Genomic DNA, 14,809 nt, shown 5'->3' on the forward strand with positions numbered 1-14,809 from the left:
TGAATGCACCTAGTGATTTTAGTTTTTAAAGCAAAAAATGCTATGAACACAATGTGAGATTTAAAATAAGCTTCATTAATTAAATCTTATACAAGGTTTGTTGCACTTTCCATTAGATATATATACACGAAAGCAGATAAAGAAATTCTTTTCCAAAGAATAGTTTGATAATATCCAAGATAAATATAATCCTATTTTGCTCATAAGAGCGATAAATATAAACAATATTCATTGCTATATCACCCTTGCTTCTAAACCAGGGCTACCAATGCCCACCACACTGCACTCATATGGTACCCTATCATAGGAGCAATTAGTAAGCATTACCAAAATCAACTAGACCCCCTTGGTTCTCACTTTGCCATAAAGGGTGAGGAAACCTTCTATATGTGACCTCCTACCTAGACGTTGGTCAGACATTTTTAGGTAGGTGAAAATTGGATTTGGCATAAGAGACCCAATGAGGCCTTAGGGAGGTGCAACGTTGATTCATTCTGTCTGGCATCTAGGGCACTTACTAGATTTATAATATTTCATGGTATAATCACAATCAAATATTTCCAAAGAATGCATTCCCTTACTAACAATACAAGCAACCATTCTTTTCCAACAATGTTATGATAATATGCTACTTGTATTATCTTTTGCAGCGCCTCATTGGGGAGGCGCAATGTTGATTAATTTCCTTCGACTTTTGGGGCATTGACTAGATTTAGAATATTTCATGGTATAATCACAACCAAAGATTTCCAAAGAATGCATTCCCTTCCTAAAAGTATAAGTAACCATTCTTTTCCACTCATTTTATGATAGTATGCTACTTTTATTATCTTTTATAGTGCCTCATTGGGGAGGCACAATGTTGATTAATTCTCTTCGTTTGGGGCATTGACTAGATTTAGAATGTTTCATGGTATAATCACAACCAAAGAATTCCAAAGAATGCATTCCCTTCCTAATAGTATAAGCAACCATTCTTTTCCAGCAATGTTATGGTAGTGTGTTACTTCTACTATATTTTACAGAAGCGATTTAACAAGAATAATTGATATTTTCTCATTAATAAAGTATCCCATGAAATCACCAAACTGTTTAAATACTAATGATGATCATTAAGGAACCTTATACAAATCATCTTCTAATTAAATTATTTTACTCATATATTTTTCCTTGCCTTGATCTCAGAGCTTGGCAATTTGCTTAGCTCCTAAGTTTATGGACCTTCACTTAGTTTCGTTATTGCTTTTCGTGGAAGGCTTGCCAACATTTTTTCTAGCTAGTACTAATAATGTCCAACAAGTAAAGTGATAATGCTTTTATCAATAATTTAGACAATACATCTAAATGTTTTTTAAAAGTGCTCTTAAGCAAGTTTGGCTAGCATTTCACATGGGTGTTAATAGTGATTTGCTAGAAAATTTTACAACTACAAATATTTTAACTTACTTTCATGATCACATCAATAGCATTTCATGAATGAGTTGGCAATTTTTCGAATATTCTATTTACTAACTTCTCTTCAAGCGATGATTTTTCCAATTATCCTATTTCAACTAGTTTCAGCCCAACTATTTTTCATATCATGATCTCTATTAATCATTCTCATAAATTACTAAATAACAAGTTATAAGTTTTTAAAGAAAAATTCTACATGATTTTTCTTATGTTTGAATCATTTATTTCATTGGAGATTTTGTGACAATAATTTAGAGCATATTTTACGATTAATAAATTATATATTTTAATCTATGTTTTTTAAAAGAGTATTACCCCTTTCTAAATAACTTATCCATCTAAAAATTGATGCTTTATTTCTCAAAACTAGTCATGTATAAGGCTTTGAGTTGTGTGTGTGCTCGTGAATATGAGGTGAGAATCCTAAAACAAAATTTGCATATGATTTTTTTTCCTCTTCCATACTCATATACTATGAAGTCTACATGTGAAGGTTAGGTTCATTACAACTCCCCTCTTCTCACTTCCAAGTAGTGCATATCATTCTACTTGCCTTTGCAAATCCTAGCAAGGTAGCTTGAATTTTCTCCTTTCTTCTTCTTCTCTTTTTTTGGGGGTGTCTTTTGGAAACAATGATTTGCTTGCATAATAACCTTAACAACCACTAAACCTATTGGCTTTCCTTCCTAACCCTCCTATGTCTAAGTAACTATGGGTTATCACTCATTGTGTTCCCTAATAACTTGCATTTGGTATACATCTTTTGTCTTAACCATATAAGGCAAATACTCAAACAATCTCCTTATTACATGGTTTAATATTAACAATTTTGTCTTACCCCTTTAAGGCAAATACTCAAACCATCTCCTTATTACATGCTCATTTCTTCAATGACATTAACTTGAATCCCCTTATGACAACCCTATTTTTTAGTGCCATTTTGCTTAGAGTACACACCACACATTGAGAGACAAAACACAATTGCTACTAATCAGAAGAGCTATGGCTTCTCTAACTTCAAATCAAGTACAATCCACATGATGTGAAGGTGATAACCTAGGTGGTCCCCTAAAACATGCAACCCATTAATACTCTTTAGTCATTAATAAATTGTATTTTTGGTTAGATTGTAGGACCACCTGTTCACCATACTTTTAGTACTTTGGGTTTGAAAAATGTGACATGTATTTCTTTGTAGATTTTTATGTAAACCAATCTTCATCTTGCCACAAGATTCCAATCTATACTCCTCTAGTTGAGGATGCTTCATGCCTAACTTAATGAACTTCATATGAAATTGCATTCTTTATGCTATTTGCAACAAAAAAGTATCATCAAGATTGTTTCGACAATATTATTTGTTTGTCACTTCAATTGGAAAGTTAATAATCTCATTAATTTGAACTAGTTGGCTTGGTTGTGTTATAATATTATTTCATGCGGTTGGCATCATTGTGAAGCTATGCCTTGCATTTACAAATAGATTATTATACAAAGTAGTTAAGCAATTCAAATCATATTCTAATATATTTTAGTGAAGTTAGAAAAAATAATTTATCATCATATTCTAACTTCACTAAAATAGATCCAAAGAAACTACACTTAATAATTTCATTGATGTAGCACACAACATGTATAATAGAGAAAAAATTCAAGTTAGTTATGTTGGGCAAGTGTACAATACTTTTTGAAATGCCTTTAATGAGGTGTGTCTCAAGTGTAGGGTTGTGTTGAGAGTGCACTAAATCCCATTGCACAATTACATTAGTAGATAGGAAAATTTAAGTGACCATGTGGCCATAAGAGGATTAAGGTTTGGGATGATCAAAATATTGTGATAATGGACTCCTTCCCAAGATGGCATTGCAAATGAGTCCACACTCATTGTTGGCCTTCTCAAAGGATTTGAGAGAGAGATATATAATATTGCTTTGATTTATCAAGGCATTAGTTAGTTGGTAGCTACAGTTTGAGGTTCATCCATGGAGGAAGCCATTGCATTTGGCATGAAATTCCCTCAAGCAGCTAGACTCATGACAACAATTCAACCCACTCCATCACATATCACATGCCACAATTACAACGGTGTTGCATGTTAAGGCCAATTGGCAAGCAATTGGAACCATCTTTATAGAGGGTATTTATGATGAGAAAAATCTCTTTGAGATACCAAGTTTAGCTTTTAAAGCAAAGCGTGCGCGCACGCACGCATGCACTCATGCACACACACACACAGCTAGTAAATAATCAATATTTTTGAGTAGTTTTGATATACATAGTTTGGAAATCATTGTTTACTTGCCACATAGAATAGGGCCATATTGCATCTGATTTAACATTGTACATAAATAATACATGGCATAGAGAGATTATAGACTCTTTGTCACTCTTTGAACATACAATGGCCACTAACCCATGTTGCTTGATTGAAAATCCTTGGAGTGGAACTATGAAATTAGTTATAAAATCTCTTCTTCGTGAATTGCCAAACATGCTCAACCCTCTATCCTATATGTCATATTCACACCATAACTTTGATAGATTGAGAATTGAAATGCTTGCATTGGAAGAGATGCCATGACATTCCATACACATTCTCTAATGTTTAGAGCTCTACGACTTGCAAATACCTTTAATAATAGATGCTTTTGTTTACAACATGCAACTTCCTTAGGCTTAAACGTATAACATTGGAAGCACCTTAGAAAATCAAAGTAATTCTTTGTATCATTTTATTAAGACTTAAAAATGATTTAGGAACATGTTAACATTCATTATCCCTTATTTGTAAGGGAATCTCATTTGTCTTCATCTACAAGACATGGCCCACTTAAGCTCACCTCTACATAACATAACAAAGTATACTAAAATTTCAAATACTCACAAACTTAGATTTAGATTTATAGACCAAAACTTGATTTCTACACTCTTTAATCAACTTAATGCACACCATAAAAGTCTACCCAAATTGGCTAAACAAATGAAAAGGCAAAGAGATTAAAATTCCTTATATAACAATTATAAAATTAAAATCCATCGAGATATACATAATGATGTAAACAATAAGAGTCACTTAATTTCATTAAAATAAAAAAATATGATGGAAAACCCCAAGAGAGACCTAAGAATTCTTTGATAGGAACTCATAAGTACATAAAGGAATGGGCTTCAATGGTATAGTTGAATATAAACACACTCAAAAACTTCCAATAAGGTGATTCTCATTATTATTAGAGTACGTGGGTTGCTTAAAAGTATCATGGTTTGGTACTTTAAGTTCAAGACTATTCTCTCTTAATAGTTGACCCACATGCAAGGTTTATGTCTAACACCCTATTGAAATCATATGATTGACAAAAGTGGCTTCAATAGATGATTTTAATTTTAAAACAATGAAGATAATGTAACAAATAAGCTTCCATCCAAGCATTCCAAAGCTAAATTTAATAATACAATACATCAAATCAAAATTTGTATTATAATAGTACTAATGAAATACAATGAGTATCTCTTATACTTCTCTTCATTGGAATTTGAAAATAAAGACTCGGCTATTTAAGTTGCATATATACAGAAGCATATGTAATGAACTAACATAGAAATGGAGTTACCCATGGTTGAAGCTATCCCTCTCCTTGTTTCATTGACTTTGTAGTGAGTCCTAAATTTGATAAAGCTTTGTAAGTAGCCCTCAACCAACCATAGTGCTCCATTCAAGCTATATATGGCATTTGGGGAGGGACTTTCATGATGACAGTCTTCCATGATGAGAACCCACCCTTCTTCCTCTTCCTCTTATTTTTGGCTAGTCCATGATTAATATTTTTCATGATGAGAGGCCACCCTTCTTCCTCTTCCTCTTCTTATTTTTGGTAGGCCACCATCTTCTTATTGTCTAACCCCCCATGCTCAATCAAATATAATTAATTTTGTGAAAAACTAGTAAATCTAAAGCTGTGCTCAAATTACATTTGTAATTTCTTATCTCTCCTCTTTGTTTTTTGTTTTCTGTTTGTTTTTGTTTTGCTCTCTCTTTCACACACACACACACACACACACACACACACACACACACACACACTCTCTCTCTCTCTCTCTCTCTCTCTCCATTTTTATTCTCTCTCCTCTCTTCATACATAATTGAATTGGGATGAATATGGATTGGTTGATATACATGAGTTTTTGGAACACTACATTAGTCCTTTAGTTCTTTATACATGATTGAAGTGGGACCAATATGGACTATTTGATATACATGATATGGTCTCTTGGCCTCATTGCAATGTTGCATATTACATAGATTAAGTGGCCACAATGAGAAACCTCTTGTGACAGTGTGTATATACATAAGATATGATTTGGTTTTATGATGTTGAAGCTTTGCTAAGGGGCTTCTTACCTCCAACATAAAATGGAGCTTTGAGGCACAAGCATAAGAACATGACTATAGAACTACTTGACAAATAAAACTGCTACTAGGAATGGGAAACGAAAAACATTCTACCCTTTGGGAGATGCTTTGCACCACTCCTACTCATAGCTCAGATGCCACTACTATAGATATAATGGCAAGAAACTAAATTCTTTCTTACTTTGGGGAAGGATGGATGCTTCCAGTCTTTGAACTCTAGCAAAACATTTGCTTTCATGTTTAAGAAGAAAAAAATGCATAATTATACATCACTGCATGATTCACAAATAGTAATACTCAAATGCATTCCATCCTCATAAACTCTATGCAGACTTACAAATAGTTTTGCAAGCTTCATAGACTTTGTTAGTTTATTGAAGAGTTAGTGGCAATCTCAACAAACATTCCCATAATTGTGAAATGTATCTCATGTCTTCTCTCCGAGCCCAAGTCCGAGCAAATAATTGCCATGCTTAGTTAGTGCATGTATTCCTTTCAATGCATCATTCAAATGATTTGATCAGTGCAAATGATTAATGCATGCTAAGCATCCTTTAGCCTAATGCATGCATACTTAATCAATGTATAGGAAGAATCTATTGCATGCTATAAGAATGTATACTTGCATCAAAATGCACAATTGATGAGTGAGGAAGAGAGGTACTTGGTATAGTCATTCTTTCCATATTGCAATCAAATCTAGTAATACAAATCCTAACATTTAAAGAGGTCCATGACAATTCCTCACCATAGTTCATCACTAGAGCTTCACAAGTCATTCCAATTGGTCTTACCACAAGTGCACGTAGATGCCTCTCACCATAGCTATGTGTACTATGTGCATTATAGAATAGCTGAGAGAGAGAGAGAGAGAGAGAGAGAGAGAGAGAGAGAGAGAGAGAGAGAGAGAGAGAGAGAGAGAGAGAGAGAGAGAGAGAGAGAGAGAGAGAGAGAGAGAGAGAGAGAGAGAGAGAGGGAGAGGGAGAGGGAGAGGGAGAGGGAGAGAGGGAGAGGGAGAGGGAGAGGGAGAGGGAGAGGGAGAGGGAGAGGGAGAGGGAGAGGGAGAGGGAGAGGGAGAGGGAGAGAGGTATAGGTTTGGAATCATTGAATGGTTGCCACATAGGACAAGAAAGTGCCTAGATATTTGTGTCAATTTTATAATATAGTACGTATAGTATAGAAGTATAATTGTAAGCTTAGTGATAATACATATAACACACCCATCCACATGGGCTCACATCCTCACACACACACACCACCTGCCATTCCATTGAGTTCAGATCCAAGCTTGTGTACTTAATATTCTCTCTCTCTCTCTCTCTCTCTCTCTCTCTCTCTCTCTCTCTCTCTCTCTCTCTCTCTCTCTCTCTCTCCCCCCAAGGTTCATTCATTGTCTTTCCATTGCTCATATTGGTTTCTTGGGCAATGATGCATGTGCAAAGTTTATGACAAATGCCATGTATGGTGATCTAGAGACCACCAATTTCTAGCAGCATGTTCAACCCTTATTCCAATATCAAGGGCATCCTCGCAACCACATACAACAGAGCCATTTGCAATTAGAGTTGCATAGTACGTAGCACATACTCTTCTTACGGAAGCTTTGAGCATGTGCATGTGTATCTACTACTTTATCCCATTTATATGTGAATGTCATAAACTTGTTTAGAATGTCAACATCCATATTAGTTATCCAAATCTTTCTCAATTGCAATATTGTAAAGACAATTTGAATCATTCGCCATCTAAAAATACCAATCACTAAGAAAGCAAGTGGGGGGTAGCTTATGGAGAAGTCAATACATGTCTCCTTATTGTTTTCTTAAAATGTCCAAAAACTTAGACTCTAAAATAGGATGGTAAACCTCAATACCTCCATTTGTGTCTGGTTGAGCGAGGTAGTGTTCTTGTAGTACCACATAGCATGGAGGATAATGATGTGATTGTAAAGCTTAGTCAACCAAAATTTGATCATCTATAATGATGCACTTGAGGTAATCATCCATATTGTTGGATATTGGAATCAAAGATGATGATCGTTTATAAATTAAATCAACTAGGGACACAATTGATGTGCTCTTATTAGGTGGTCATATGCAAGGCAATCCAAATAGTGTTTGCATCAACATAGTGAAAATGTATTGTGGAGGTGATAAATAAGCAATAAAAACATTGAAAGTTAGTAATTATTTGGAAGGTTTATGTAGGCACAACAAAACATTCTTTTAACTAGTGATGTGGTAGGCAACATAGTGAAAATGTATTGTGAAGGTGTTAAATAAGCAATAAAAACATTGAAAGTTAGTAATTACTTGGAAGGTTTATGTAGGCACAACAAAACATTCTTTTAACTAGTGATGTGGTAGGCAACATAGTCAAAATGAACAAAGTAGTGATGTACTACTCACTCAATAAGGTCACTAGTTAAGTTCACAAGGTATTTGTTGGTTGCTATGTACTATGCACTTCAGAAGATTAGATTCAAGGTGCCGTAGTTAGAGAGACACAACATAAACAATTAAATATGCAAAAAAATGAAGTAATCAAACCAAGACACTTGCGATGTATACATGGTTGCTATATCATATATATCATGCAAGGTTAATTAGTTTGGATGTTAGCATTAAGACATGCACAATTTGAGTGACTATTAATTGATGCATATTGTAAGGCTCAATCTACATGACAAATATTTTGAGAAAGAGAAAAAGAAGGAGAGCACAACTCTACACTCTAGTGATGGTGGTGTATTTAACCAATGAATACAAGAGGTCATTGCTTGTCATAATAGCCTCATCATGTTGCTCCCTCATCTATCAATTTGTGCAGTTATTTTACATCGAAAATGATTGATCACAACTATAGATGAGCTTGAAGCATCATATAAATCAATAACTATGATCAACCAACAATTGTTAATGGATATTATTAACATTATTTTGACATAAGGTCCATCTAACCCAACCTACAAGAACAAAGGCACACTATTGTGCGCAAGAGCATTGCCCTTCTTTTTTCTTTTCTTTTTTGCTTGAAAGAGTGTTTGAAAGACTTGATTTTGCTTCCTTGGTTACTTGTTTTATCATGTTGTGAATGCTCTTGCCCAATCCAAAATTATCCATTAAGTTAAAATCTAAATACATAAATTGTGGATATCTTGTTGCCCATATTTTGCAAATCAAGGATACCTATGTGTGATATAATGTTAGTTCTTTCTACAATGTTAAGATTGCTTTCAAATAAAGGACATATAAAATTCCTTTAACCCTTAAAAGGGACTTAAGGGATTGTGGCACATTTGGCTCCTCCACAAGTTAAAAGGAGTCCTATTACGTGAGGGGTATTTGGACTTGTTGGGCATCACTTGTCTATGGCCATAAGCAAGCAAGAATCTTGCTTCATGTCTCCATATTCATGTCTCCATATTAAGGACAGATATTGAACCTTAACCAAACTTTGCATATCATTATTGAGCTTTGTATAGCACACTACAAGATGTGAGTCCCAATCACTCATAATTTGCAACAAGGGAGGTGAATATCTCAATGGTCACTCTTCCATTGTACATATAGATATTTGTAACTCGAGCATTGATATATTCAATTTGACCATTGCAAAGTTCGAAAGGTTGCTGTTTTCCATTTCTAAGTTCAGTAAATGGATCATTAGTGTATGCAACACCTCAAAATAGGGCATGAAAATACATTTGGGTCAATCTATTGGGTCTAGTATTATTGAAGCTACACAATGCATATTCTTGCAGATGTTGTATAGGATTGTTGCATTTAGGGGAGCTACCTTAATTGATGTCAAATTCTTCTAATCGGAGTAAAAGAATAGAAATTTCATAATGTATAATGCATTTCTAGATAATAAGCAGGAAGTTCAAATGGATGCGAGTTCTTCTCTTTGGGTATGAGCATTGCTGTTGATTTGATGCTTTTGTATCTCAGATATTCCCTATTCTTATTGTCACTAAAATCCTCACTTGGTGCCCCTAATCACCCCTTGGAAACAAAGGTTGTGAACGAGAATTTGCCATTAAGCGAGCAACCACCCTGAGTCACAAAGAAAGTAAGAACCATTGGGGATCCACTTCCATGGAGACACCTGTCTATGCTAGAGGCAAGGCAGTATACATCTTTATACAAGGGTCCACACTCTTCCTATTCGAGGAGCAATCTTTGTATTTATTGGATTGGCTATTGTGATGCATGGACTACTCAAATCTGTAGGTATACATTAGAGCCATAGCTTGACCCAGTGGTGTTTAGGAACTCAATCCCCCATGGACACAACACAAAGGAAGTTTATGTAATCTTGGTATCTTGGAAGAAACATGTTTGAAGGATTAGTACAGTTGACAGCCTTGCTTTATGCACATCCAAGAATGACTTAAAACTTTTGGCATGCTATACCTAAGAGACATTTCAAGTCAAAATCACAACTTGGAGTGACCCTAGACTGAATTGGATGTAGTGTAACACACAATTTAGACAACATCAAGCATCAAAACATGGGCAGTTTGCATCCACAATTATTTTACCAGCTTGTGTTAAATTGAGGGCTAGATTAGCAACATTGTTGCTTGCCAAAGCCTCCTAAGCTAGTAGTGAATTGTAAAGTTGATCTCCATGTGTTGCAACTACAAAGAGATATTAGAGATATAGAAGAAAAGTCTAATTATCTTGCTTACATGCTCTAGACATTAGAATTCCTAGCAATATATGGAATGTGATGGACCAATATGATAGGGTGAAAACTAAGTTGTAACCAATATTGGAATATACGTACTAGCATGATAGGGTGAAAGCTCAACTAAGTTTGTACTGTAATGTACCTTATGATGTTCTCATACTAGACCCAACTGAACTATGGTTATATTGTAGCTTATCATGTCCACATAGTAAAACCCATACATATTATTCCCCCACCCTTGGTATTATCATGCATAATTGTAAATAGCTAAGATGGAGTTTATAAAGTTATCCACTTATAAGCAATGTGAACTCCCATAGCTGTTGCTCCATTTCCTAGAAAAATCGAGTTTTGAAATGATGACCTAGTTCTGATAAATTTAGTCATCAAGACTTGCTGCAATAACAGACATGATCCAAAGGTTGAAAGATTGTTGAAACATTTGTATGTGTGTATATAAGAGTGGTGCCTTATTTGTATGCAACACAATTTGAATTGTACATTAGAGTATGGAGAGATGAGGATGTTGAGTTGGATGGAAAAAGGTGTGAGTCAGCAAGTCAAACTTGACTAGATACAATATGTGGCTTTTCTTTGCTTTCTCAAACATATGGCTTATCTTGTCTATGAACCTCCATGAATTTCTTTTTCTTTTACTTGGTATTAGAGCCACCTTCTTGTGGATGTGAGGTTGTGCATCTATCATTCAAGTAAAGCATTGAAGTTCTAAGGCAAGACGGGGAGTCTCATTGAAGCAAATCAAGAAGCCATCATCACTCAAGCATTGATATACGTTGGGTTTACTCAACTTTCTTATTCAATTGTCATTTGGTGGTTGTCAAGTGCTTGCTAAGTAAGGAGGCCGCTTAAACCCTTTGCTTAAGGAGGTAGCTTATCAACAAGATGGGGGTTTGCTTGTGGCATGAAGCTCAGGGTTTGTTTATTCAATAAGTTGGGGGTTGCTTTTAAAGAGAAGACAGAGACAGAGGAGAGAAGAAGATTTTTTTTTTCGCTTATGTGACTCCAATCTATGGGTGAGAAGATTCTGCCCTCAGTTGACATATTCACAATATCAAAAGGTTTAGTGCATTTGGTGGTGACCAAACACTGGTGCTCTACAATATCTTCTTTCTATTTTATTTTCTCTCTCAATTAGGTTTTTAAACCTTAGCTCCAATTTAACTCATTTCATACTTATCCCCTTTTGAATTGGTTAGCCAAAGCTACCATTCACACTTGCCCATATCAAAACTAGTTATTTGCAAGGGCTATACGCACTACTGGCTGTTCGACACTTTCTCTAATACTAAAACCGCATTAATATCAAAAGGAATATAAATTTGATATTAATGTGGTGGAATATTAATATCACACTACAATTATAAATGAGCTCTTGTTCATGCATATCTAAAATTATATATAGTAATTGTAACTAGAAACTACTATGGAAAATAACTCGATAAAACCTCTTCGTAAAAATCATGGCTTTAACTTTCAACATTTAATTTGGCATTAAAAATTCGAGGGCGAGCAAAAGTATCATACTTGGGCAACTTAGATGTAGTTTCTACTTATACACAAAAACTATGGACGATAACTTACGATAATGCATCATCACAAATTACTGAAGAATGGATATAGAAAGATGAATAAGCACTTGCTAAAGAAAGAGTAAAAAATTAGATGTACTTAAAAATGGATTTATATAGTTTACATCATGAATATAAAGATTTACTTATAAAACATGGATCAAAATTAAGAAGCTTAGTAAACCAACATGAAAGTGTCCAAGTTAAAATCTTTGAAAAAGACATAATAGCGATGCTACTTGTAAGTCTACCTAAGAATATGCATCTTTGAATGATTCACTTATGATCCATACATCACTTAACCTTTAAGGTTACATATCTTCAATTATTTTAGAAAGAGAAGAAAAAAGAGCATGTGGACTTATCTACAAGCAAGGACACTATATTCTTTATAAAGAAGGATCTTGAGGAATGCTATCACTATGGAAGGAAAGAACACTTAATTGCAGAATGTGGATTGAAACACTTACCCAAATACAATCATTATAAACAGACCGGATATCATGAAGAGGCGTGTAGATCCAAAAGACACAAATTTCATAGAGGAAAACAACCAATATAAATAGGAAGAAGAATACATTTTTTGAAGACAAAAAAAAAGACATGAAGACAAAGAGCTTGACCACCCATTAGCAGTATGCATAGAATGCACCTAGTAAGAGGAGAACAATCAATTGTTTTAACCACCTAATCACCTTGTAATAGCCAAATAAGGCACCAAGGGAGGAAGTGTTGAAACATTTGTATATGCGTATATAAGAGTGGTATCTTCTTTGTATGCAACACAATATGAATTGTACCTTAGAGTGTGGAGAGATAAGGATGATGAGTTGGATGGATAAAGGTGTGAGCCAGCAAGTCAAACTAGAGTGGATATAATGTACTTGATGTACTCATATGTCTATTTAATGAGACAAGCTCTATCTATGCAAATTATGTGTGGCGTTTCTTTGCTTTTAAACCTATGGCCTATTTTGTCTATGAGCCTCCATGAATCTCTTGTTATTTCAAAGATGCCATTGTCTTGGGGTAAGGCCTACACTTGCACCACAAATTCTCCTACCTTTATAGCTAATAGAAGGGCGACATCCAATGCATTCAAGAATATAGTGTGGATGCTTAATGGAGGACTAGGAGTTGACAATGCAACATGCATGAGGACCTTGCTTTTGAGATGGAAGCAATTTGTATAGGACCAAGGTGACCCAATATTCACAGGGTTAAACAGATGTTGCTCCTCGAAACGACATTTGGAACAAGACATATATGTAGTTAGGCTGGAATGAAAGGCAAGCACAACAAAGGTAGGAGTCTATTGTTGGTGCTTATAGAGGCTAGAGCTTGGACAATTGCCATGGCACCTTCCCCTTCCATGGCAAAGCTTAATGTGTTTGGCATCCACATAATGCCCTTCAAGTTGTGCTAAGGTGTACTAGACTGACGTGCAATCAACACTTAGAAACCCTACACACACAGTTAAAACTTAGAAACTCTATATTGAATAGTCTAAAACCCTACAAACACGGATAACAGTGGATCCTCAAAGATGCTACACACTCGCAATTGATACTTAGAAACCCTACACACACCATCAATATGCAACAACCATATCTGGATTGATGATATCATGCATTGGCATGTATTTGAGTCAATGATATTATTGATATTGGTATTCATCTTATCAACGATCGATGCACTTGGATGTATAATATTAACTTTCATAGATCTTATCCTCATTGCTAGCATATTTTGGCTACATATTGAGTAATGCTCCTAGTTATTTCTTTCAAAAAGTCATTGCATGGCTACATATTGAGTAATGCTCCTAGTTTGGTCTTTCAAGAAGTCATTGCATGTAGGTGTATGGTGTGGTTCTCCCAATTCTCAAGAGGAAAGAAAAGCTAAAAATTAAGAAAGAGGGCCGAAAAGATAACACGATGTGGACTTGTAATTCAAAAAGTCTAAAAGTGAGCCACTTAACTAGTCGTAATTTCCAAAAAAATAGGTCTCTTAACTCAAGTTAACTAAGGAGTATTTTATCTGGACAACGTACTGTAATGACACATACCGAACTCTTAAACTCGAGTTAACTAGCAGGTAATTTATTTGGTGGGGCACCACCTTGTCACGTACCACTGCAACAGCATATGCGTGACTGGATGCTAACAAAGGAATTGATATTGATAACTATCAATAGAGCAAATTATATCAATAATTTTCATATCGCCCTTTCCCTTGAATTCTTTCCCTTCCCTTCTCCGTTCTTTTCCACACCATCCATAGCTGCAATCGGAGCCTGCAGCGTCCTAACTCATGTCCTCGCGCTCTGAATAATCCTCCCTAATCTTCTCATTTTCTTTAGAAGAGAATGCTTGTGGTCATCTCCTTATCGTGATCAGGAAGATTTTAACCTGCTGCAGGTTTTATTTGAAGAAACGACTCTACACTGCTTTGTAACAGTGCTTTACAAAACAGAGACGGAGCTTTCTGTAAGTAATATTAATACCGTTAGTTTAACATAAGCTCTGTATAAACCTGCAGAAGCAAAACAATGGCAGAGATTCCGACATTGCAACCGTTGAATGATGCAATGATAATGAATGAAGTAGAGAACAACAACAGATTACGAGGCATATGGCTTTTATGCAGACATGGA

The sequence above is a fragment of the Lygodium microphyllum genome, chromosome 2 (assembly GCF_053477565.2).
Source record: "Lygodium microphyllum isolate KBCC chromosome 2, Lygodium_microphyllum_v1.1.10, whole genome shotgun sequence".
In the NCBI taxonomy this organism is placed as follows: Eukaryota; Viridiplantae; Streptophyta; class Polypodiopsida; order Schizaeales; family Lygodiaceae; genus Lygodium; species Lygodium microphyllum.